General features: G+C 42.3%; 1 protein-coding gene, 1 long non-coding RNA gene, 1 other non-coding gene and 1 pseudogene across 3 annotated transcripts in view; 2 read left to right on the forward strand and 2 right to left on the reverse strand.

Moving 5' to 3' along the window:
* Positions 1-23,835, reverse strand: part of Egflam (EGF-like, fibronectin type III and laminin G domains) — a 174,030-nt gene that overhangs the window by 115,618 nt on the left and 34,577 nt on the right.
* On the forward strand, positions 1,730-22,173 carry LOC147996105 (uncharacterized). Its single transcript, XR_015671168.1, has 3 exons — positions 1,730-1,828; positions 3,566-3,661; positions 21,834-22,173. It is a non-coding gene; the product is annotated as an uncharacterized LOC147996105 (long non-coding RNA).
* LOC120101125 (U4 spliceosomal RNA) lies at positions 4,265-4,406 on the reverse strand. The gene has a single exon (XR_015679194.1). It is a non-coding gene; the product is annotated as a U4 spliceosomal RNA (small nuclear RNA).
* Positions 9,228-9,863, forward strand: Fkbp3-ps1 (FKBP prolyl isomerase 3, pseudogene 1; annotated as a pseudogene).

A 23,835-nucleotide genomic window follows, 5' to 3' on the forward strand; every position in this document is an offset into this window, starting at 1 on the left:
ATGTCCCTTAATTCTGCATGCTTACAATATTTGGCACAAAATAGACCCAGTAGGCTAAAAAGCAACTGATTAGACCTCTATTCCCTTTGCAACCACATCTGGGACCTTAACCAGCCTTCTTCCCATCTGTACTTGCATCCCTAAGTTAACTATGTACATGAATTTGCTCTTCTAGCTGCTATGATATCATATCCCATTGCAGACAAACATGGAGCCTCTTTCTACCCCAGGAAATACTATAACAGTTGAGTATAAAGAGTTAGGCTTTATTAGTACACCTACTCTCCCTCCCTCTCAACCCCCTCTGTCTCTGTCTGTCTCTCCCTCTCTGTCTCTGTGTGTCTCTGTGTCTCTGTGTCTCTGCCTCTCTGTCTCTCTCTGTCTCTGCCTCTGCCTCTCTGTCTCTCTGTCTCTCTCTGTCTCTCTGTCTGTCTGTCTGTCTCTCTGTCTCTCTCTGTCTCTCTCTCTCTGTGTGTGTGTGTGTGTGTGTGTGTGTGTGTGTGTGTGTGTGTGTATGTTTTGCATGTGTGCAGCTTGTAAGACTTGGTTCTTCCTTTTCTACCACTTCAGTTCTGGGACCTGCCCTTGTAACAAAGCCTACTTTTCCTAAGAAGGCATTGAGAAGCACAGGGAAGAGCCAAAGTAATGTGCTCCACCCTGTGTCTCCAGAGCTCTAGGCATGGAACAATCCCTTGGAAGGACTGAGGATGTCCATGGCCTGTGACCAGTCTTCATCCTCTGATGACCTCAGAGATTGGGGCCTACATTCAATGAAAGGTGCCTTCTCTGGGCTGCTACTACATGAAGCATCTTTGGGGCTATTTTGCCCACAAGCAGGGTCACTGCAGGCAGAGTAGTGTTATTAGAATGCGAGAGGTCATTACTGCAGGCAAATCTAAGGTGAAGGCTTCCTGAAGGAGCCAAGAGAAGTAGTTGGTTTGCATAGACCCAAAGTATCTCACCAGAAAGGTTTACAAACTGATGTCATGGTTTTTCATGTCCACAAATTTTCTGATGTTTCCTTCCTACAAACGGGAGGTTGTCATAGTCCATGAAAGCAATCATAACAAAATATCATAGCGTAGGTAAGTTAGAAACAACAAAAATGTGTTTCTCATGGTTACACATTGGGAAGTCCATGGTTAGTTCACAACAGGCATGGTGTCTGCTAATGGTTGTTTTCTGGTTACATGGCGTCTTCTTGCTGGATCCATACATGGTAGAAAGGGGACTGTTTATTTTTTTCCATTCCCTAATTAGAATACTAATACCAATTGTGAGAGCTCTACCCTTATGACCTGATTGCTTTCCAAATGTCCTACCTTTGAAAACTCTCACTTGGGGACTCTGTGTCAACATATAAACTTGGGGCAGTCAAGCGCTCATTCTACAGTGGGACTAAACCCCTCATCAGGGTTGAGACAGGCTAAGCCTTGTGTCAGACATGGTGAGATGAGAGGAGATGAGAGTATGCCATTTCTGACAAACCTAAATTAAGTGTCACTGTGAAAAGAATAACCCATTTAAAAAGCATCAATGTCCTGGAAGACAAAAGCATACCTAGCATCTGCCACTGACTAGATAGCATTAAAGTGATGTGACATCAAAAGGCACAGTGGGATCTGGGATTGGATCCTAGGGTAGAAAACAAAGGTACTGGGGAAAGTGAGTTGAATCTGAATAATAACTTACTGCGATTAATACCAACATTTCAACGTTAATTTCTTAGAGCTGATAACTGATCACCATGGTAATGTAAGATACTGAATGAAGGCTCCATGGAAACACTACTGTACGAGTCTGAAATTCAGCTGGAACACGCACATGTGTAAGTCAGAAATCGCTCAAAAATAAAATGAGCAAAGAGAAAAAGTGCCATTCTTTTCTGTCATCACAACCCCAGCAGGGGACCCCTGTTGCCCAGACAGAAGCCTTCTCGCCACACAAATCTGGCTACCTGGAACAGACTGTCCAGCTTCAGAAATCAAAACCACACCACCATCCGGCATGGAGGGTAGACCAGATGCCTGAGGCACCGCCTCCAGCTGAGGAGCTATGAGCAGTCGATAGCCAGGGGTGCAGGGCGTTACTTTTCCTTGGGTGTATGCCCACTGGGGGGTTTCTCGTGACCCAGTGAATGATTCCACGGGCATGCACACGTGGGCACACTTATGAGACTCAATGTGCTCAAAAACTTAAAAAGCTAAAGAAGGAGGTCATGATGATGTGATGGGTAGTCCTGGGAGGAGCTGGAGTTGGTGAAGACACATGCCACATACATGATTTCAAAAAAATTAGTTCTAAAAAGTATTTGTAGGAACACAAAACCGATCCTTTCTCCAAGTGCCACTTCCAGCAGCAGAACGCCACACCAAATCTTTGGCAAGAAAACGTTCCCTTCCTTTTTCTATTTAGAACCAATCACCTTCCATCCCTCTTTTTTTTCCTACAGCCAACACTGGCTCCTGGCAATATATGTGGCACTGGTAGCAGGTTACACCTATTACCTTGCTGGGACAAAAATCCATTGTTTTTTGGGGGGGAGGTTGGTTAGTTTGGGTTTGGTTTCATTTGGTTTTGGTGGTATTCTGAAACAGGGTCTCACTATATCTAGCCTTGGCTAGCCTGAAAAGCCTATATGGACGAGGTTGGCCTCAAGCTCGCAGAGATCTACCTGCCAGTGTTGAATGCTGGGATTAAAGGTGTGCACCACCTTACTTGGCCCTAAGCTTTGTGCTTTACCTAAAACAGCAAGGAACATCTTGCTCAGCCCCCATTTGTCGCACTGTCTTCAACGAACATAAAGCTCAAGCATTAGTAAACCACATAGTGTGGGCACACAGACGCGCGCGCACGCGCGCGCGCACACACACACACACACATAATTGCTTAGAACTCATTGTCTTTCAGAGAATAACAGTCATTTAAAAATGGAAAGGAAGCAATCACCACTTCTTTTTCCCCCCAAAAGCTGGGGACTTGAAACTCCTGGTAAGTTCTCAGGTCTGGCACATGAACTTGTTAACTGTGATCTCCTGGCTCTGTCACTGTCACCTTGATGTTTTATGAAGAGTGTACTCAAGCCCAGGAGGCACTTCTGGGAGAACGGAAAATAGATCTGTCTTCCTAGAAAACACAAACTCCTAGGCCAGAGATTCTGCATGTCGAGAGGCCTCGATGCCTCCCATGCCTTTGCTGTCCTAAGCAGTTCAGCACCTAGGAGAGCTTCACGTGCTTCATGTGCTGACACACAAGGGTGTATTGAACACTTAGACACGAACTTGTCAACTATAGTGTTGAGAGGTTTAGACGTGCTCACTCACCTATCTGCTGACAGTTCTAAGGCATCCACCGTCCTATCTGAGGTGTGAGGAGTGTAAGGAATGGGGAAATCAAGATGATGGAGATAATGAAGATGGACAATGGGTAGTGTGTTGGTTTGGATGACAAACTTTCCCCACAGGCTCAGGCGTAGGAGTTATATCACTAGGGGTGGATTTTGAGAATTGACAGCCTTGTCCTACTTTAAAAGTACTCTTGGTTTGCTTTGTATTTGTATCTGAAGCTGCCATCCCTCAGCTCTCTGGTCCTGTCATCATGCCTGACATTCGATGCCCTTCCTCACCGTCATAATGGAGCCTTATCCCTCTGGATCTGCAAGGTAAGATAAACGTTTCCTCCTGTAAGTTATCTTGGTCATGGTAGTTTACTGCAGTGACGAGATGGGGCTCCGGTTCCAGGAAGTGAGGTACTGGGCCTTTTATATTTTGGCAGTGATGGGATAATTTGTTTCTGGTTTACTTGTTTTTGTTTTGTTCAATGGTGTCTCTGACAAGGGATGGAGACTAGATAGACTGGGACCAGTGAATCACATAACCTCTGACAGGCCAGAGGGGCAAAGCGGGCAGAAATCCTAGAGAAAGCTTGAGGTTGTTCTGGGCCTGAAATCACAGTTTAAGCTGAATGCAGTTACTCACCCAGAGAACAGGAAAAGCTGCAGGATCCTAGTAGTAAAAGTCAACACCCACTTGGAGGACCAGATTCTGTGCTTTCTCTGTCAGGTTTCACAGAGACCCTACTTCATGTACAGCTGAGGTCATTGGAGCTTGCTGTCTGATTGGCACTCCCCATCCTCCACATACAGGTGGCAGGTAGAAGTTGAGGCTGCTTGTACTCAGAAACCAACCTCCCAACCACAGACTCCATTGTCTTCTCTCTAGTTGAAGAGGGCGCTAACCAAGCTCATGTCACCCATGTCATGTTTTCCCATCGAGGGCAAAAAAACTCTTTCTTACACTTAGCAAAGAAAGTGTAATGGGGCCATATCACACAGTAACTTTTTCAATTAGCAATAATCGCGCCTCGGATAAACCTCATTGGCTACGATACTGCCACTGCGCAAAGCTACACAGTAACTTTTTAAAGACAAAGTGAATGGACATTAGTGATGATGATGATGATGATGATGATGATGATGATGATGATGGTGATGATGATGATGGTGATGATGATGATGATACATCTGTGGGATTAAATGATGTTATCATTTGTAATGGGCAGAAGTTACAGAATATTGGGGTGTCTACCTGGACTTAACTTCTCAATAAAAAAAAATCAGCAAATTGGAATGATGAGATATGGGCATCTTTCTATTTTCTGACACAAGCAAATCACATCATGGTGTTAGAGATGGGAGGAACCATCAAGCTTGGAATCACAAGAATGATAACTCCTGAGATAGAAAACCATTACCCAGTCAATACAATGTGAGATCTAGGGCTGGAGAGATGGTTAAGAGCATTGACTGCTCTTCCAGAGGTCCCGAGTTCAAATCCCAGCAACAACGTGGTAGCTCACAACCATCTGTAATGGGATCTGATGCCCTCTTCTGGTGTGTCTGAAGACAGCTACATAATAAATACATCTTTTTAAAAAGAAAAGATGTGAGATCTACCCTGACCCTTTAAAGAGACACACTTGAGTAGACTACAAGGTTAAACTCATTCTATGTGCACCTCACTGGTGTCCTAGCAGGTACTTACTTTAATTTTCTGATTTAATTTAACCCAATTGAACTCGTGATGTACTAACTACTACTAAGTATTTTGACTGACTCTCTGTTACCAGTCAGGATAGGCTACTTGGTGCGGCTGTAATAAGTGAGTTCTGAGACTTACAGCAGGAAGGATCTGTAGTATTTTGCAAATCACTGAGGGTTGATTACAACTCTCCTCCCACATAGTCTGATCCCCACTGTGGAGCCTGGACTAAAATTTGGAAGAAAGTGAACCATGGACTCACTATTCAAGCTGCTTCCAAGGAGTGACAAAACTTACTATAGCTTATCTATCATTGAACAATGCAAGTCACATGATTCACCTCACTTTGGTTGGTCACCATTATATATTAACAGCAATGGTCTACCAGTGTTTGACAATCACAAAACACTGGAAAATCTGGGTCAGAGAAGTAAACAATAGTGAGACCCACTTAGGTCCTGTACAAGTGATGCAGTGTTTGGGAGCCCTTTCAAAGGCACATCTGCACCTCTAAGTACCTCTTTTCAATAAACAGCAATCATTTCTGTGGCCTTCTCGGGCTCAGACATAAGCAAGAACAAAATCCTTGGGCCTTGCTAAGTATCCATTGACCTTACCTTTATGTTCACACAAATGTGCTAGCTCGACTGGGCATTCTTGAAATAGAGGACTTAAAAGACCCTTCAACTATAATTAAAACCCCATGGAGTTGGCATAGGAACGGACAGGGAGATCGATAGAACAGGACGGATGGCCCTAGAACGTATAAAAACTTAATTTATGATAAGAAAGGCATCTTGGATCAATGGGGAATGGAAGAATTATTCCACGAATGGCATTAGGACAGTTGGTTAGCAAATTAGAAGAAAAAAAAATCAATCTCCAGCCTTAATTCATACTATATCCTGACATACCTTTAACTCCAGATGGATTAAAAAATTTGAGAAATAAACACCTGTAAAGTCATAAGACAGAGACACTCTGCCTGTCCACCCTCAACCACTCCGGCATTACTACCTCTAAGTTTTGCTCACAGACGAAATCATCCACCAAAGAAACAGGTTATGCCACAATTGTGTTTTAAAATATTTCGTATGTGAAAAGAAAACTAAACTTAAACTACTACTTAAGGACAAATATTTACAAACCAGTAGAAGAATAATATCGTTCAACATACAAGGAGCGCATGCAAAACACAACAGAAATATTTTACGGTCCACAGATGGAAAATGGGCAAAGGACTAGAAACAACAGAAATTAAACACACACATTCAAAAATATTCAGAACACATGAGTAGTTAATGAAGAACAATTCTTACTGAATCCCTGGGGGCCACTGCCTCCTGTAATTGAAACAAGATCCTGCCAGTTGGCTCCACAGGTACGGGCACTTTCCACCAAGCTGATGACCTGCGTAAGATTCTCATGGAGGAAGGAGGAATGAACAACATAATGTCTTCTGATTCGCACATGCTCACACACACATACATGCACATGCACACGCTTTAACATATTTTTTGTGGATTTTGTGTTGTTTTGCTTTTAAGACAAAGATCTCACTCTGTAGGCCTGCCTGGCCTGACACTCCTTATGCAGGCTAGGCTACCCCTGAACTCAGAGACTCTCCTCGTGTCTCTGTCTGCCTCCTGAAGGCTGGGATTAAAGCATGTGCCACCATGCCAGCTGAGACAAGTGTTTAATAACAGTAAGTTGCATAGGGGCATTTTTATAGACTTCGATTTAACTTGGTATGGCTACTTTTGTGTTTGTGTGTTGTGTAGGAGATGGGACTCAGAGTCCTATGCCAGCGAGGCCAGCTTTCTTTTCTGAGCTACATTCCAGCATTTGGTTTCTGTCACCAGGTCTCAGGATATAGCCTAGGCTGACCTCAAACTTGCTTATATTCCAAAGGCTGAGATGAGAGTCCAGAAAAGCACCGTCATGCACAGCTTGGTATCACTCTTAAAAAGTAGATAGACCCTATAAGTTAGACGAATCATAAATATGTAGGAATATGCCCCGATGCCTGCAATCCTCACACTCTCTACTGAAGAGGTAAGCTCATGTGGATAAAAGTTCTATCTTCAAGCATGCTCATCATAACATGGTCATAATAAAGAAAAATTCCAACAGTGAGAGTCTAGGCAAGAATATAGAATATGGCCACTATGTGTGCATAATGTCCTGTTGCTTAAATGATGCTCATTAGGAGTTTGTAATGAGAAATGGAAATGATTCTGTTCCAGTGTATGTGATCAAAGCCGTCTATGAAATCAATGTACACACAACACATGGCTGTACATATGCTACATAACTATACGCATAAAACATAACTGTATATATGCCACATGAATACATATATAGCACATGGCTTTATATATGTCACATGAGGCACACACTGTACATACACCTCTTGCATATATGTACAACACATGACAGTACATATGCTATGTGTGTGTACATATAACACATGACTGTAAAAAGCCACATGAGTATACATATAACATATAAGTGTACAAATGCCACATAAGAATACATATAACTAATGACTATACATATGCCATATGAGTGTACATATAACATATGACTATACAAACAACACATGACTGTACATATACCACATGAGTATACATACAGCACAAGACTGCAAGCAATACATGACTGTACATGCAACATGAATGTGCATAAAACACACAACTATACATACAACATGGAGCTGTACAAACGACACACAATATTATATATATATGTATATATATAAAACACAAGTATGTATACAATATCTAAGTGTATATGCAATTCAGGACTATATGTAATACAGAAGTGTACTGCAATATATGATTATACAAAATAGAAAAACTTTTCTGAGAAAATAATCGACAACATTTTTATTAAGAATTTCCCCAAAGTGGTTCTATTTTCTTTCTACTTTTTTCATATATGTTAATTTTATTTTAAAGGCGTGTGTTGGTTTTTGAGAGATAAAGAAGCATCTTGGCGGCTGATAAAGCAATGTTGAGGGTGTCCATCACATAGCATATTCCATGATGCCGTTGGTATCTCTCCCTAAAGATGGAGGGTCGGATCCAACACATATAAATGCCAGAATACCCTCAAGGAGCCCATATGTTTAACCTCTCACTCAGTGTTAACGTCCTGTTTCACAGGAGGCCAAGACACGGCAATTGAGAGACTTTTCTGAAATCACTCAGCTGGTGAACCAAGACAGATTAACTCTAAAGCCAGCACTTTAAGCACACTCTGCAGATATCATTGCATTTATTCCATACAACGACCCTATGATACCATTGTTATTATCTTACACATGAAAGAAACTGAGACTTTGATATTTTAAGTAACCATGGCAACGGGGCTAGCAGAAATGGAGCTGCGATGTGCTCAGGCATTTAACTTTGAAGCCTAACACCCTACCCCTACCCCTACCCCGGCCCCGACCCCTACCCCCAACCAGTGGATAAGACTTCCTTGGTAGATAAGTGACACACATTTGCTGTCCTGGTGCCCCTTTCTTACTTAAGAAAGTATATAATCAGCAGTAATATTTTTGTTATTCTGTTTCTCTGCCTTTTTTTGCATTCCTTCCTTAGCCCTAGACATTCTAAAATTGCCAACTTTGCTCCAAGCTTGTGGTTAAATAAAGATCTTAGTTTTTCAATGTTTTATAGATGTTTGCCATTTCCAATTTTGTTGCCTTTACCGGCTAGACAATCTCCAAATTCTAGAAAAGTCCGTCTCTCAATGGATGAATGAATAAAGATAATGTCCCACAGGCACCCTGGAATACTACTCAGCCTTTAAAAACAAAGGGAATCTTGCCATTGGAAACAGCACAGATGAACCTGGGAGACAGCGTGGTGAGTGAAATTAGTCAGCCAGACAGAAATCCCACATGCTCTTGCTCATGTGAAATCTAAACATGACAACCTTGTAGAAGCAGGGAGCAGAGTGGCGATGACCCAGGACTGAGACTGGAAGAAAAGAGAAGATGTTAGCCATAAGCCACAGCATTTAAACATAGGAGGAGTGAGTTCACAGTAATGAGAGCTAGCAGTAATGCACACTTGCAAATAGATGCTGTGAGACAGCAGGGGCGGAAGGGAAGGGAAAGAGGAAAAAAGGGGGAGGGGAGGAGGAGGGAGAGAGGATGGCAGGGGGTTGTTCCACAGGATGCATCTGCCCAAGAAGGACTTGATCAAGCTTCTGCAGGATTATGGTTCAGACTAGTTTCTTGCAGAGCATAAATTATTGAGAAACATTAGAAGTGTAGCTAAGACTGCTAATGGGGACCGTCTGGTTACAGCCTTTAGCCTTCTATTTGAAAGTAATCACTTCAAGGATGCTGAAACTGTAAGTGAAGTCTGAACCAGTGAAGCACGCGAAGTCTGATGACGATAAACCCAAAGAGACCAAGTCTGAAGAGACTCTTGATGAGGGTCCACCGAAATATACAAAATCGCTTCTAAAAAGGGAGATAAACCAACTTTCCCAAAAAGGAAGATGTTGTTCACTGCTGGTATACAGGGACACTCCCAGATGGGACTGGTTTTGATACTAATATTCACACAAGCTCAAAGCAGAAAGACGCCAAGCCTTTAAGTTTCAAGGTCGCAATAAGGAAGGTTGTCAGAGGATGAGATGAAGTGTTCCCGACTCCAAGGAGAAAAGGCTCGAATGGAGACTGAACCAGAATGGGCTAAGGGAAAGCAAGGGCAGCCCTGATGCCAGGATTCCACCAAATGCCAAACTCACTTTTGAAGTGGAATTAGTAGGTATTGGCTGAAATCATTGATTCAGATCTAAAGACATCCGCAACAATAAAAACTTGGCCTTGAAACTCACTGTGACTAATGAGAGTTTAGTGCTATTGTAAGGGAAGAATCAACCGGAAAATTCCAGGAGTTAAAGCCTGTTTATTTGATCTCAATTTATGAGAAATGTAACCCCTGGAAGTCCCTTTAGGTCTCAGATATTTTACTATCACTATGTAAAATATTAAAGAGAAATGCTTTTCCTTTTACCTCACATTATAACTAAAAGCTCTAATAAAAATGCCATAGATTATCTTGAAAGAAAAATAGACAGGGAGCTGTAGCACATAAAACAGGACTATCCTTTTTCTGTCCACCTTGGATATGGGAGATCTTGAAGTAAGAAATATTTAAGACTCCTCTAGAGTCTATCTCAATCATCATCACGATCACCATCATCACCACCATTACCGTCATGACCACCGTCATTATTATTTCTTCCTTTTATTTTATTAATTCAATAGTGTTGAGTGTTGAATCCTGCACCTCACGTAGTAGGTGAGGAACATACTACTGAGCTACACATTTCCAGTCCCTAGCTACCCTTTCAGCAAAAATTCAGTTCATGTTCTGTGTCCTTTAAATAATTTAATTTTAATCTTTGGAGAAACCTCAGAACTGTCGAATACCTTGGGTTTTTTCTTTTTTCTTTTTTCTTTTTTCTTTTCTTTCTTTCTTTCTTTTTTTTTTTTTTTTTTTGGATGAGGAAACCTGAGGAGTATGAGAAACTGGTTTAAGGTCACAGGCCAGATGTAGCCAGATACATGTAGTTTCAAAACGAGTACTCTGGACCACAGTGCCAAGGTTTCTTGCTCATAATACAGACTAGAGAGTCTGGAGAGAGTCTCATGAGCAGAAGATATCCAGCAAAAACTTCACCCTAAATGTGCCATGGCATAGTCCTACTGATATGCAGAACTTCTTATGTCTGCAATGGATGGGAAAACCTAGGTAGAAGCAAGGTTGTCTGGTTGCAAAATGTTAACAAGACCTTTTTGGTCATACATTTTTATAGGGCAATGCTAAATCTCTTGTTCGGCAGCTGTGAGAAAAGAGGTTTTGCAAGGAACCGCATAAGTACAGAGGGGGGGAATATCTGTTTATTCCTCAGGGATGGCTTTCCAACATTTTTTTTCTGGGAAACTATTTTTTCCCACACAGGACTAGAAGAATGGAACAACCAGGCCTCCTAAAAGGCTAAAAGCAACCCATGACCATAAACCATAGCAAGCTGGGAATGCATCAAGATAGCAGTTAAGGTCTAGGAAGGCCATGTCCTACTCTAAATAGGACAGGGCAATAGGATCAGAGGTCAGTGTAACTGGTTGACCAAGAATATTAGAAACCCCTAGACAAGTGTGTGGCACATGCCTGTAATACCATCACTCAAGAGTCTGAGAATCTTGAGTTCAGGGTCAGCCTGGGCTACATAGTGAAAACCTGTCTTTTTCAAATAAAGTCCTTACTGATGAATTCATCCACTCTTAGGTGTATGCTCCCTGGAATCTCTAGGCAATTTAAAACACTTTTTTCTCCTCTGGACAAAAAGAAAGTTCACTAAGAGAGTTACCTGCAAAAAGGAACAGAATGAACTGCAAGTAGTCATATTGGGGACGGGGCTGCATTAAAGACACAGCTCAAAGCAGATCCCTGGCTCCATCAGGCAGAAGGCCTATTGGACAAGCCAATGAAAAGAGCCAGTTATTTATCTGTTACACAAGCCAGAATGTAAAGGCTTCAAATGACCTTACTCACCACTTGTCCACATGGTTCTTTAACTGAGACCGGGCTATGATCAAACATCATGGTTTCCCAGTACCTATCATCTGCAGGACTGGCCCAGTTGAGGCTCTAATCCACCTGTAAGGTGCGCTCACTAACATAGGTGGAGAATCAGGTCTTCTGTTGGCTGGAACTTCAGAGAGACTTATTCCTGCTATCAGCAGGCTTGAATTCTTCTGCAAGTGACCTTCCCACGAAGTAGCCAACTCCAGGAAGGAGTCCAGGAAGGACACGGATTCCAGAGGAATAGTCCCTTCATTGAGGAAGTACAGGAAACTGCCACAAGGTGATTTTTCTCACCAGTGTGAGAAATAGCTTGCTCAGCAGCACAATTACATTGCATACATAAACAAGAATAAATAAAACTTGTGCTACATGGAAACAAAAAGAATATAAATTATATCACAGCAATAACAGCAGCAACTGCAATTTAGGAAAATGCTCTTGAATATGAGACATTTAAGACTTTACCTTTCCTATGAACTGGAAGGCCAGGCTGGTATACCATAAGCAGGCATATAGTCAAGAATAGGAGCCTGTCTGAGGCCACTTGTCTTAGATAGATGTGACCAGGCGAGCAAATGTTGAGTGTGGATGTATGGGTTGACCAATACCCCTGTGCTATTTCAAATAACATTCTGCTTAAAGACACTAAGGATTTTTCCAGAATGATTTCTCTTCTCCTACCTACCATCCTGCCCTTGTGTCTTGCAGGGGCAGGTCTCACCTTTCTAGTATCGGAATGCATTTTTGTATGTTTTTCTTTTATATTTTTCCCCCTTTCAAAATCTTTATTCCCTCCAACTGTACCTTTCTTTTATTAACTATTTTAATGTGGTTTTAATTGAAATATAATTATATCGTTGTCCCCTACCCATTCTTTTCTTTTTTGGGGTCCACTATACCATCCCCAAACTCTCAAACTTATGGCCACTTTTTCTTTGGTTATTACGTACATGTGGGTATGTAGTATATGCACAAATATATTTAAATGCAAGTGTCTGTTGGTGGTGTCTATATGGGTTCAAGGTTGACCATTCTGCATTAGATGACCAGTAAGGGGCTCATCTCTGGGAAGGACTAATTTTCCTTATCCTGGAAGTCATTGGTTGCCTGGAAGTCTTTGTGTAGAGGATGGGACATTATATTTGGGTACTAAAAGCATTCTTTAGATGCCTGAGCAGTCTTAATTTTATCCTCATACTTAAATGTTCAGAAATCTAACACTCCCTGACATCCATGGGAGTTTGCTCTGTGGTGGTTGTGAGTTTTCATTGTCTGTGACATTGGCTCTTTCATCTCAAGTTGGCCAAGTCCAAGTGAAGGACCTCTGTTCCTACCAGAAGGAGAGAATTGTCTGCCCAAATTCTGAATGCTAAGTAGGGAAGGTTCAAGGTCTTGTCAGTGTATTACACCTTTTGCTGAGGCAGCCATATCTTCAGTTGTGGTAGCTGCCCGTTGACCATAGACGTCTGCATTCCCAGTCTTCTTAGAAGTGAGGCGATTGCCCAGCTATATGGAAATGAGAGAGGGATGCAGGATTCCGACTGCTTCTCAATCACACTTTCATTCAGGCTTTACTTAATTTCCTTTCCACCCCCCCCCCACCTCCAGAAGCAGCAGATGATGCCAGCATGTGAGAATTGAAGGGTTCTGTGTGCTCATCCGTTAGTCTCTCAGCTCTCTTCACTGCCAGCTTAGGGTATGGGGATCATTGTCTTTGTTTACTCTTGGGACCCAACCTGCTTATGTTTGAAAGCAAATCAATTTTAGTGGAGCTTCAAGTACACACAAACAGAAGTGCAAAAGAACCTCTACCCCTCCAATAGCTGGGCTAATATTCATGCATTGAGCAACTCTCAAGAAGAGGTAAAGAAAAGTTAAGAATCTTCATCCTTCACCCTCCTCCTTGTTGCCTGGCAATCCAGCTCTCCTAGCTACAGTTGACTCTACAGTTTCTCCTACTGGCTCAGGCTTTGATCGCTCCTTGTCTGGCATCGTGTAGTACTCTGTGACTGTAAACCTTCAGGAAGTAAGGTCTAACTGACAGAACTAATTCACTAAAGACAAGTTTCTGAAGTTTATACCTGAACCTTGGGGCCTGTCACAGTCTCTCCCCCTGGTTTCCATGACAGGAATAGCCAGTGTCACATTTCTGCCATCATGAACTAAGTTGCTCCGTTCTGTTCTCTCCACCATGATAGGCTGAAACTCCTCGAAACCATGAACCAAAACAAATCCTTCTCCTCTTCCCTTGTTTCTGTCAATCTTCATGGTCACGGTGGTGTGAAAGTAACTAGTGTGCTTGTGGCACCACAGACACCCCTTTATTAACAGGAGTTGTCTTTGAGAGGTGGACCCTATCCATTCTGTCTCAAAATGTCTTTCTCAAATTTCGATCCCTGTTGTAAAGCACTGTTTATGAATGGCATTCTGATGACTCCCCTTAGCTCATATTTCTGCTGAAAGTTTTACTTTCGGGTGATATTTCAGCTCTCACTGAGAGACTGCTCAGTGGCCCCTCATAATAATTCCTCACAGACTGAAAAGTAGGAAGTGACTATGATGGACTGTGGGAGAGAAGACAGACCGGAAAGTATTTTTCTCTTCATGGAAGTCCTTTAATAATGGGCGTGGGGCAAATAGCAGGGACAAGGTATGTATTCTCTGATCATGTGGTCCTAGTAAGCACTTTCTAATCTCTGTGAAATGGTAAATACAACCCTTCTGTGTTCTCCTACAGTGTGAGCAGACACATTGGTTGACACCTGCTACACCCTGAGATTCCATGAATCCAGAATGAGTGGTTATATCTAGGCCTGAGGACAGCCTAGAGCAGTGAGGCTGGAGGTTGTTCACAAAATCCCCACTGAGACACTAAGCCTGTTCAGTAAATTACCAAGGAGCTGAAGTAAATAAAGCCTCCACTCTTGTTCGGCATATTGGAAGCTTTAGAAAAATACATATTGTCCATTTTACAAGTACTTGCACAGAGGAGAAAGGCTTGTTTTCCAGGCACACTTTCTGAATCTCAGATAAAACACAAACCTCTCAAAGATAGTCTAGATTTCAAGAGCCCAAGTGAAACTGTGCTTCTGAACTATTGAAGGAAATCAATCCAAGGAATGGAAATAAAGTTAATTTCTACTTTAGCAAGAACCAGGAGGCTCATTTCTCGAAGCCTGGCTTCATGTTAATACTTGTTCTTTCATGCAATTCCTTTAATAACCTATGAGACACACAATGCTATTCTCCCATCATGCAATAAAGGCTCTGAGACTTCAGAGTAAGACAGTGGCTGAGCTGAGATTTGAACATAAGCTTGCTCAACTGCCAAGTCTGTGCCAGGTCCAGCACTATATCCTATGGAAACTGACTTTAGGTCTTCAGTTATGATTATGAGGTCTACATGTGAACTCCTCTGTCCCAAGACTAAGCTGGACATCTGTCGCTGACAAAGGGATTAGGAGATTAATGTCAGGTATGTATCAGGTCCTGGGCAGTAAGCTTGCCTAGCATGAGTCACTTGGTATGCCCAGACCCAGCTGCTCACTAGCTCTCTTCAAGCCCACATCTTTTTTTTTTTAATTATTATTAACTTGAGTATTTCTTATTTACATTTCAAATGTTATTCCCTTTCCCGGTTTCCGGGCAAACATCCCCCTAACCCCTCCCCGTCCCCCTCTATATGGGTGTTCCCCTCCCCATCCTCCCCCCATTACCGCCCTCCCCCCAACAATCACATTCACTCGGGGTTCAGTCTTGGCAGGACCCAGGGCTTCCCCTTCCACTGGTGCTCTTACTGGGCCATTCATTGCTACCTATGAGGTTGGAGCCCAGGGTCAGTCCATGTATAGTCTTTGGGTAGTGGCTTAGTCCCTGGAAGCTCTGGTTGCTTGGCATTGTTGTTCATATGGGGTCTCAAACCCCTTCAAGCTCTTTCAGTCCTTTCTCTGATTCCTTCAACGGGGGTCCCGTTCTCAGTTCAGTGGTTTGCTGCTGGCATTCGCCTATGTATTTGCTGTATTCTTGCTGTGTCTCTCAGAAGAGATCTACATCCGGTTCCTGTTGGCCTGCACTTGTTTGCTTCATCCATCTTGTCTAATTGGGTAAGCCCACATCTTTTAATGGATGTGAATTCTGACACACCTCTCTTTAATTTCCCATTTACAAGTCCCTCTCACTCTCAGCCAACCCCACATTCAGAGACCCATCTCCCAAGTTGTATTGTTTCCATGAGTCTTCTGCTGGCCCTAGCATTAAAAGAGGCCATGCTAGTAGGTCTGGGTATAAAATACTTAAACTTACTGGTGTTTCTGACATTAAAGAAAACAACCCCATGACCCTTTTGTCCTGTCCACTACTACCCAACCCACTCCTACTTTCTAGAAACAGTTTCCAAAATCATCATCTGAATATCTTGTTCATTGTTGGACATTATCATCCATCCATCTTCCTCCTTCTTTAGGCATTAACCTTATGAGTCACCGAGGTGCATGACACAAGGCCTCCATAGCTTCTGCTCTGGCAATCCATTGGGTACTGTTTGTCTTTGCCTTACTTGACCTCTTGTCCCTCTGACCTACATCCTCCACTGGGTTTCAGGCTACTCTCTAGCTTCCCCTTAAAGTTACCTCACTCTCTCTGAGAAGCTGTGATTGGTTCATCCTAAATCTTTAACTTCTCTGTGCCTCTTTTACCTTGTATTCTCTCCCTCATTCATCTTGTTCATGCCTAAAAGACTTTTTCTGGTTTCTTTTCCTGTTGCTGTGATAAAATAACCTGACAAAAACCAATGTAAAACAGAAAGGGTTTATTTTAGCTCACAATTCCAGCTAATAGTTCTTTGTACAGGGAAGTCATGGAGCAGGAACTTGAAGCAGCTAGTCATATCCACAGCCAAGAGGAGAGAAAGAATGAAGGCAGGTATGCTCAGGCTCTCCTTTTTTCTACAGTCTAGAATTCAAACCCAGGGAATGGTGCCACCCACAATGGGCTAAGTCTTATCAAATCAACTAATACAATCAAGACAATCCCCCCACAGACAGGCTACAGGACAACATAATCTAGATCATCTCTCAGTGGTACTGTTTTCTTAGGTGATTCTAGATTCTGTCAAGTTGACAATGAGTGACTATCACAAAGTTTTCCATGTCATTGTTTTGCCTACAGCTTCTCCCCTGACCTTCAAGTTTATAATTTCAACTCCCACCCTTACAGAAATATCTCCAGTGCTGTGCCTCTAAGATGAAACTCCCGATGTCCTGCTCCTAAGATCTGCTTTACCCATAGCCATCTTCATCTAGAGCAGCATGAAGTCTCCACTGAGTTGCTTAGGCAATCTTGGTTTCATCCTTCATCTTTCATTGTCTTACTCATACACTGACAGCTAATATCTGAGGAAATCCTGTTGGTTTTACTTTCAAAGTATAGCCCTAGCCCAAGTGCTCCTCACTGCCTCTGGACCACATCTTGCTCTGCCTTACTTACATCTCTGCCTCTACTGTGTTACTGCAATTACTTCCTGACAGGTTTCCTCCCTTTCTGACATTAAAGAAAACAACCCTTCCTGGTGTCAAACCCCTAAATCCTATTCTCAGCAAAAAATAGCCAGAGTTGTGTGGTGAAAAGGAAAACCTTTAGGTCTGAGGCTTGACTCAGTGGTAAAGCACTCTTAGGCTTTATGTTCATTTTTCTAGCACGACCGAAAAAAAAAGTCTCACAAGCTATCCCTCCACTCAAAAACCCTGTTCTGTTTCCCACATGACTTTGATTCCAACTGTGGTTCTTCTCTCTCTCATCTCCTCCCACTAAGGCTAACTACAGCCCAGTCAGATGACTCTCAGTGCTTCCTGATGCTCCCATGGCCTGACAGCATCACTTCACGCTGGAGCTTGTTGTCTGCCCATCCTTTTCATTGGTAACCTCCTTACCCTCTTTAATCCACTGAGACCAACCTGACCATTGTAACATTGTTATAAATATCTGTCCCTGTCCTGTGCCCTCAGCTGCCTGTGGGTAATCAAGTCACGGCTTCTTGTGTTCTATAGTAGACACACACACACACACACACACACACACACACACACACACACACACCTCCTCTCATTTAGAGGTACCAAATACCTATAACATGATAGTACCTAGCACATCACAGGTCCTGAATAAACATATACCAGACTTATCATGTTGAATCCTCTCTTAAGATATTGGCTAAATTTTGCATACCACAGCCAAACCTTGCTACCGATTGGTTTTGGTTTCTCTAAACCATATAGTTCATACAGAGATGGCTGGAGATGCTTTGTAAGGAGGCAGTAACAAATAGGCAAAGAGGTATTACAGCAGAAGTATGGGTCTTGTGTGAAAGTGAGCATCCGAGGAGGCCATCTTGTCTGCATCCGTCTTTTCTGTGCTGTAGACTCTATGCCGCAAGCCAGAGCTCCACACATGGCCAGGGCACAATGCTCCCTCACCTGCTTAGGACTTTCCTCTGCCTCTCACAGGCTGCAACGCCTAAAGCCAATCCCATTTCCTTCCTGTGACTGTTTCCTTAGCTCTCAAATGTGCATCATTGAACTGACATCTAGCACCATTTTAAAGATTTGCAGTTGAGGGTTAAATTAGCTAACTCAGAAAAGAGGAAGGAGGTTTTTGTTTTGTTTTGCTTTGTTTTACTGTTTGCTATATAACAAACATTCAGGGGCTGGAGAGATGGCTCAGCAGTTAAGAGCAAATATTGTTCTTACAGAGGACCTAAGTTCAGTTCTCAGTTCAATGTCAGGTGGCTCTCAACCAGCTGTAACTCCAGCTCCAAATCTAAAGCTTCTGGCCTGTGTGGGCACCTGCACTCATGTGCACTACCTAACTACATACACGGACACACACACACACACACACACACACACACACACACCCCACAGAGAAAGAGAGAGAGAGAGAGAGAGAGAGAGAGAGAGAGAGAGAGAATTAAAATTAAAGTAAAAACCTTTTTTTAAAAAAATTAAATCATCTTGGCTACTAAGTGATTTTTTTAATTGGCTGGAAATGTAGCTCAGTTAATAAGAGTGTTTCCCTAGCCTGCATGAAGCCCTAGGTTTGGTTGCCACATCCCATATATGAGGCTTGGTAGCACATATATAGAATCCCTGCATTTGGAAAGGTAAAGACAGGAATAACAGGAGTTCAAAGTCAAACTTCAGCTACATAGAGAATTTGGAGCCAGCCTGGACTCCATGGGATATCTTAAACAAATACTCTGTGCAACTTTGTTTTTTAAAAAGTGATAAAGGCATATTTATATTATTCTTCATCTATGGTAATTTGATGACCAGTTTTAGCTTTATATTGACAGGCATTCAAGGAGTTATGTGACAGAGTGCTTAATCTATGACAGAGGTCTTAGTGTCATGTCAAACTCCCACACAGGAGCTTCCATGAGTGACTTGAAGTCACTAGTGTATGTTGTGCTGTGATCTCACTGTGACTGAGCCAACGAGTTGCTGGGAAAGCCCAATGTAAGAAGGAGTGGGTAGGGAAGGTCTCATAAGCGGTGATGTTGTAAGTCTCTCCTAACATCAGAGTAGGGAATGGAGTCCTTGAGAAATGAACTCCTAGAGCTTACTTTGACAATGCTCAGATAGAGCCTGGGTCATAGGCAGTTAACATAGTTAATTACATAAACTGCTGCCTAGATGGAAAAGAAGCAAAGACCCTAGAGAATCTCATTGCCAGCCAAGGTTCATGGGTCAAGCGTGTGAGAAAGCCATTTTCTTCCTTTTCTACACACACAGCTTCTTGGTTCCAGGACTTTGTCCATCTGGCTCTTATCAAGTCCTTGAAGACTGATTTTCTCCTATGGTGGTTGCTACAGACACATTGGATCCTGTCTGGAATGCCTTGGAGAGATACTGTCACTGGGACATGTAAGGGATAGCAGATCCCAGCTGTAGTCTTTCTCCCTTGGACACGTATCATTGCCAAATGATTTAAGACCTGGGGCTGGGAGTAACCAGAAATAGCTGCGTCTTTGGTGGAGGTCCTCGGAGCCCAAAGTGATTACAACACGTCTTTGGGGTTGCTATGCCAAGGGTACCTGGGAAAAGCATTGCTAATCACACTTACTAATGAGTGGCTTTAGCTGGCTTTTTGCCGGAGAAATTAGTTTAAAGACCAGATAATTACTACATGGGGCAGATTAAGAAAGCAGTGCAAGTTCGGTTAGAAACAGTGTTCTTTAAAGGTTTCTTTCTCCAAAAATATGTGAAGGTGAACCTAATGAAGTCTCGAAATAATGGGCAAGACGGCGTCCCACCTGGCCATCGCTTGTCACCAAACAAGGTTTCCAGTATCATGACTGGTTTACAACCAATTGAATGGTTAGCCAAAGGGTCCCTTGGAAATCCTCAAAAAGATCCAGGCTGTTGCCACAAAAATAGGTTGTTCCCCACAAACTGATAGCAAGACCCCATTCCTGAGGGCAATACCTACACAGTTCATTAAACATGGAGAGATAGACCTAGTGTCTACACAGAACACTTTTTTCTTTTCTTTTTCTCTTTTTAAATTTTATTTTTCTTGTATATTTTATATATTTACATTTCAAATATTATCCCCTCTCCCATACCCCCTGCCCCTCACTCTGCTTCTGTGAGGATCCTTCCATTCCCACCCACCCACTCCAACCTCAACACCCTAGCATTACCCTACATTGGAGAAACAAGCCTTCAAAGGACCAAGGGATTTTTCCTCCCATTGATGCTGGACAATGCCATCCTCTGCCACATATGTGGCCTCTATGTGTACCCAGTGGTTGGTGGTTTAGTTCCTGGGAGCTCTGGTGGGGTCTGGTTGGTTGATATTGTTGTTCTTCCTATGGTGTTGCAAACCCCTTCAACTCTTTCAGTCTTTTCTCTAACTCCTCCATTGGGTTACCTTACTCAGGATGATATTTTCTAGTTCCATCCATTTGCCTAAGAATTTCATGTAGTCTTTGCTTTTAATAGCTGAGCAATATTCCATTGTGTAGATGTACCACATTTTCTGTATCCATTCCTCTGTTGAAGGGCATCTGGGTTCTTTCCAGCTTCTGGAAATGAAGCTGTTATGAACATAGTGAACCATGTGTTGTTGTTGTATGTTGGAGCATCTTTTGGGTGTGCGCCCAGGAATGGTATAGCTGGGTTCTCAGGTAGTACTATGTCCAATTTTCTGTGCAACTGTCAGACTGATTTCCATAGTGGTTGTACCAACTTACAACCCCACCAACAATGGAGGAGTGTTCCTATTTCTCCACATCCTCTCCAGCATCTACTGTCACCTGAGTTTTTATCTTAGCCATTCTGATTGGTTTGAGGTGGTATCTCAGGGTTGTTTTGATTTGTATTTCCTTGATGAATAAGGATGTTGAACATTTCTTTAGGTGCTTCTCAGTCATTTGGCATTCCTCAGTGAAGAATTCTTTGTTTGGCTCTGTACCCCAATTTCTAATAATTTGTTTCTCTGGAGTCTAACTTCTTGAGTTCTTTGTATATATTAGATATTAGCCCTCTATCAGATGTAGGATTGGTAAAAACATTTTCCCAATCTGTTGGTTGAGCCACAAATAATGTAAAATATCTTAGTGTGACTCTAACCAAGCAAGTGAAAGATCTGTATAATAAGAACTTCAAGTCTCCGAAGAAGAAATTGAAGAAGATCTCAGAAGCTGGAAAGATCCCCCATGCTCATGGATTGGCAAGATTAATATAGTAAAAATGACCATCTTGCCAAAAACAATTTACAGATTCAATGCAATCCCTATCAAAATTCCAACTCAATTCTTCATAGAATTAGATAGAGCAATTTGCAGATTCATTTGAAAAGCAAAAACCCAGGTAGCAAAAACTATCCTCAACAATAAAAGAACTTCTAGGGGAATCACCTTCCCTGACCTCAAGCAGTATTCACAGAGCAATCATGGTTAAAAACTGCATGGTATTGGTATAGAGATAGGCAGGTAGATCAATGGAATAGAACTGAAGACCCAGAAATGAACCCACACACCTCTGGTTGCTTGATCTTTGACAAAGGAGCTAAAACTATCCAATGTTAAAAAAGGCAGCATTTTCAACAAATGGTGCTGGTTCAACTGGAGGTCAGCATGTAGAAGAATGCAAATTGACCCATTCTTATCTCCTTGCAGAAAGCTCAAGTCCAAATGGATCAAAGACCTCCACATAAAACCAGATACACTGAATCTAACAGAAGAAAAAGTGGAGAAGAGCCTCGAATACATGGTCAGTGAGGAAAATTTCCTGAACAGAACACCAATGGCTTATGCTCTAAGATCGAGAATGAACAATTGGGACCTCATAAAATTGCAAAGCTTCTGTAAAGCAAAGGACACTGTTAATAGGACAAAATGGCAACCTACATATAACTTTCACCCCAGTGCTTTAGTGTTTGGTATGGGGAGGTATTTTGTGGGCTATTAAAAGAGAAGTTGAGACACAATTCAGGCATAAACCCTTTGATCTACATGCTATCCTTCCTGCAAAATATGTTATGGCAATGATGATGCAAAGCTTGCTGGAATAATCAATCCATGTGGGACTTGATTTAAGGCCTGTTCCACCAGATGGAAGCCATACCCAACATTGCTTCAGTGACCAAAAATCGGGGACATGATAGCCCAGAGACCTAGAGTAAAAAAACCAGATCATGCTGATCTAAAAGAAAAGAAAATGTAGTGATAAAATGATTCTAATGGTATTCTGTTCTGCTTAGAGATCAGTACCTTATTCAGCCATTATCGGAGAAGCTTCTTCCTGTAGCAAGTGGGAACAAATACAGATACCTCCAGCCAGACATTACACAGGGCAAGAGAGATCTTGGGATATGCCATTCTAAATAAGATGTCTCCATCAAATCCCTCTCCTCAGAACTCAGGGAGTCTCTGGAAAGAGGAGGCAGAGTGTAGGACCAGAGGGGACAGAGGAGACAAGGAGAACAAGGCTGTCTAAAACAACAGAACAATGCTTATATAAACTCACAGAAACAAACAGGTTTGTACCAGGTGTGTGTGTGTGTGTGTGTGTGTGTGTGTGTGTGTGTGTGTGTGTGTGTGTTTGTGCATGTGTGTGTGTGTGTGTGTTATAGCTTTCAGTTTAGTATGTTTATGGGACGCCTGAGTGTGTGAATGAGTAGGTCTGTGATGGTTTATAAATGCTTGGCCAAGAGTGTAGCACTATTAGGAGGTATGGCCTTGTTGGAGTAGGTGTATCTCTGTAGGTGTGAGCCCTAAGATCCTCATCCTAACTGTCTGGAAGTCAGTATTCTTCTAGCAGTCTTCAGATGAAGATGTAGAACTCACAGCTCCTCCTGTACTATAGCTGCCTGGATGTTGCCATATTCTTGCCTTGGTGATACTGGACTGAACCCCTGTAAGCCAGCCTTAATTAAATGTTGCCCTTTATGAGACTTGCCTTGGTCATGCTGTCTGTTCACAGTAAAATCCTAACTAAGACACTAAGACAGAAGTTGGTACCAGGGACTGGGGTATTGCTGTGATAGACCTGACCATGTTTTTGTTTGGAAGAATGTGTATTTTGGGACTTTGGATTTGGAAAGCATTGGAATGCTTTAAGTGGGACTTAATAGGCTATCGTAGAAGGAATATGGAAGACTTTGTTGCTGTGAGTAATTTGAACTGTGCCCACCTGGCCCAAAAGGTTTCAGTGGAGAATTTCAATATGTTCCATATGACTGTTTTTGTGGTGTTTTGGTGAAGAATGTGGCTACTTTTTGTCCTTGTCTGAAGAGACTGCCTGAGGCTAAGGTAAAGAGACAGATTAATTGCACTGACAAAGGAAGTCTCAAAACAGCCTGGTGTAAAATATGTTGTGTGGTTACTAAAGTTCACTCTTATGAAGACCATTTTAATGAAAAGGAGCAAGCTGAGAAAGGAAAAATATAAATTATATGGTTTGAGTATTAAAGGAGCACCAGGAAATGAAATGGAACTGAATTCTGTGTTCAAGGATATTGAATTGAATTAAGGGAGTAGTGACCTTGGGTAAGATTCCACCCAGCTCAATTTAGGTCCAGCTATAGTAGTACAAGCCTTTAATCCCAAGAGGCAAAGCAGATCTCTGAGTTCAAGAGCTAGTTCTAGGTGAAGAAAAACTTAAATCCAGGCTTGGTGG

Source organism: Rattus norvegicus, chromosome 2, assembly GCF_021556685.1.
Source record: "Rattus norvegicus strain SHRSP/BbbUtx chromosome 2, alternate assembly SHRSP_T2T, whole genome shotgun sequence".
In the NCBI taxonomy this organism is placed as follows: Eukaryota; Metazoa; Chordata; class Mammalia; order Rodentia; family Muridae; genus Rattus; species Rattus norvegicus.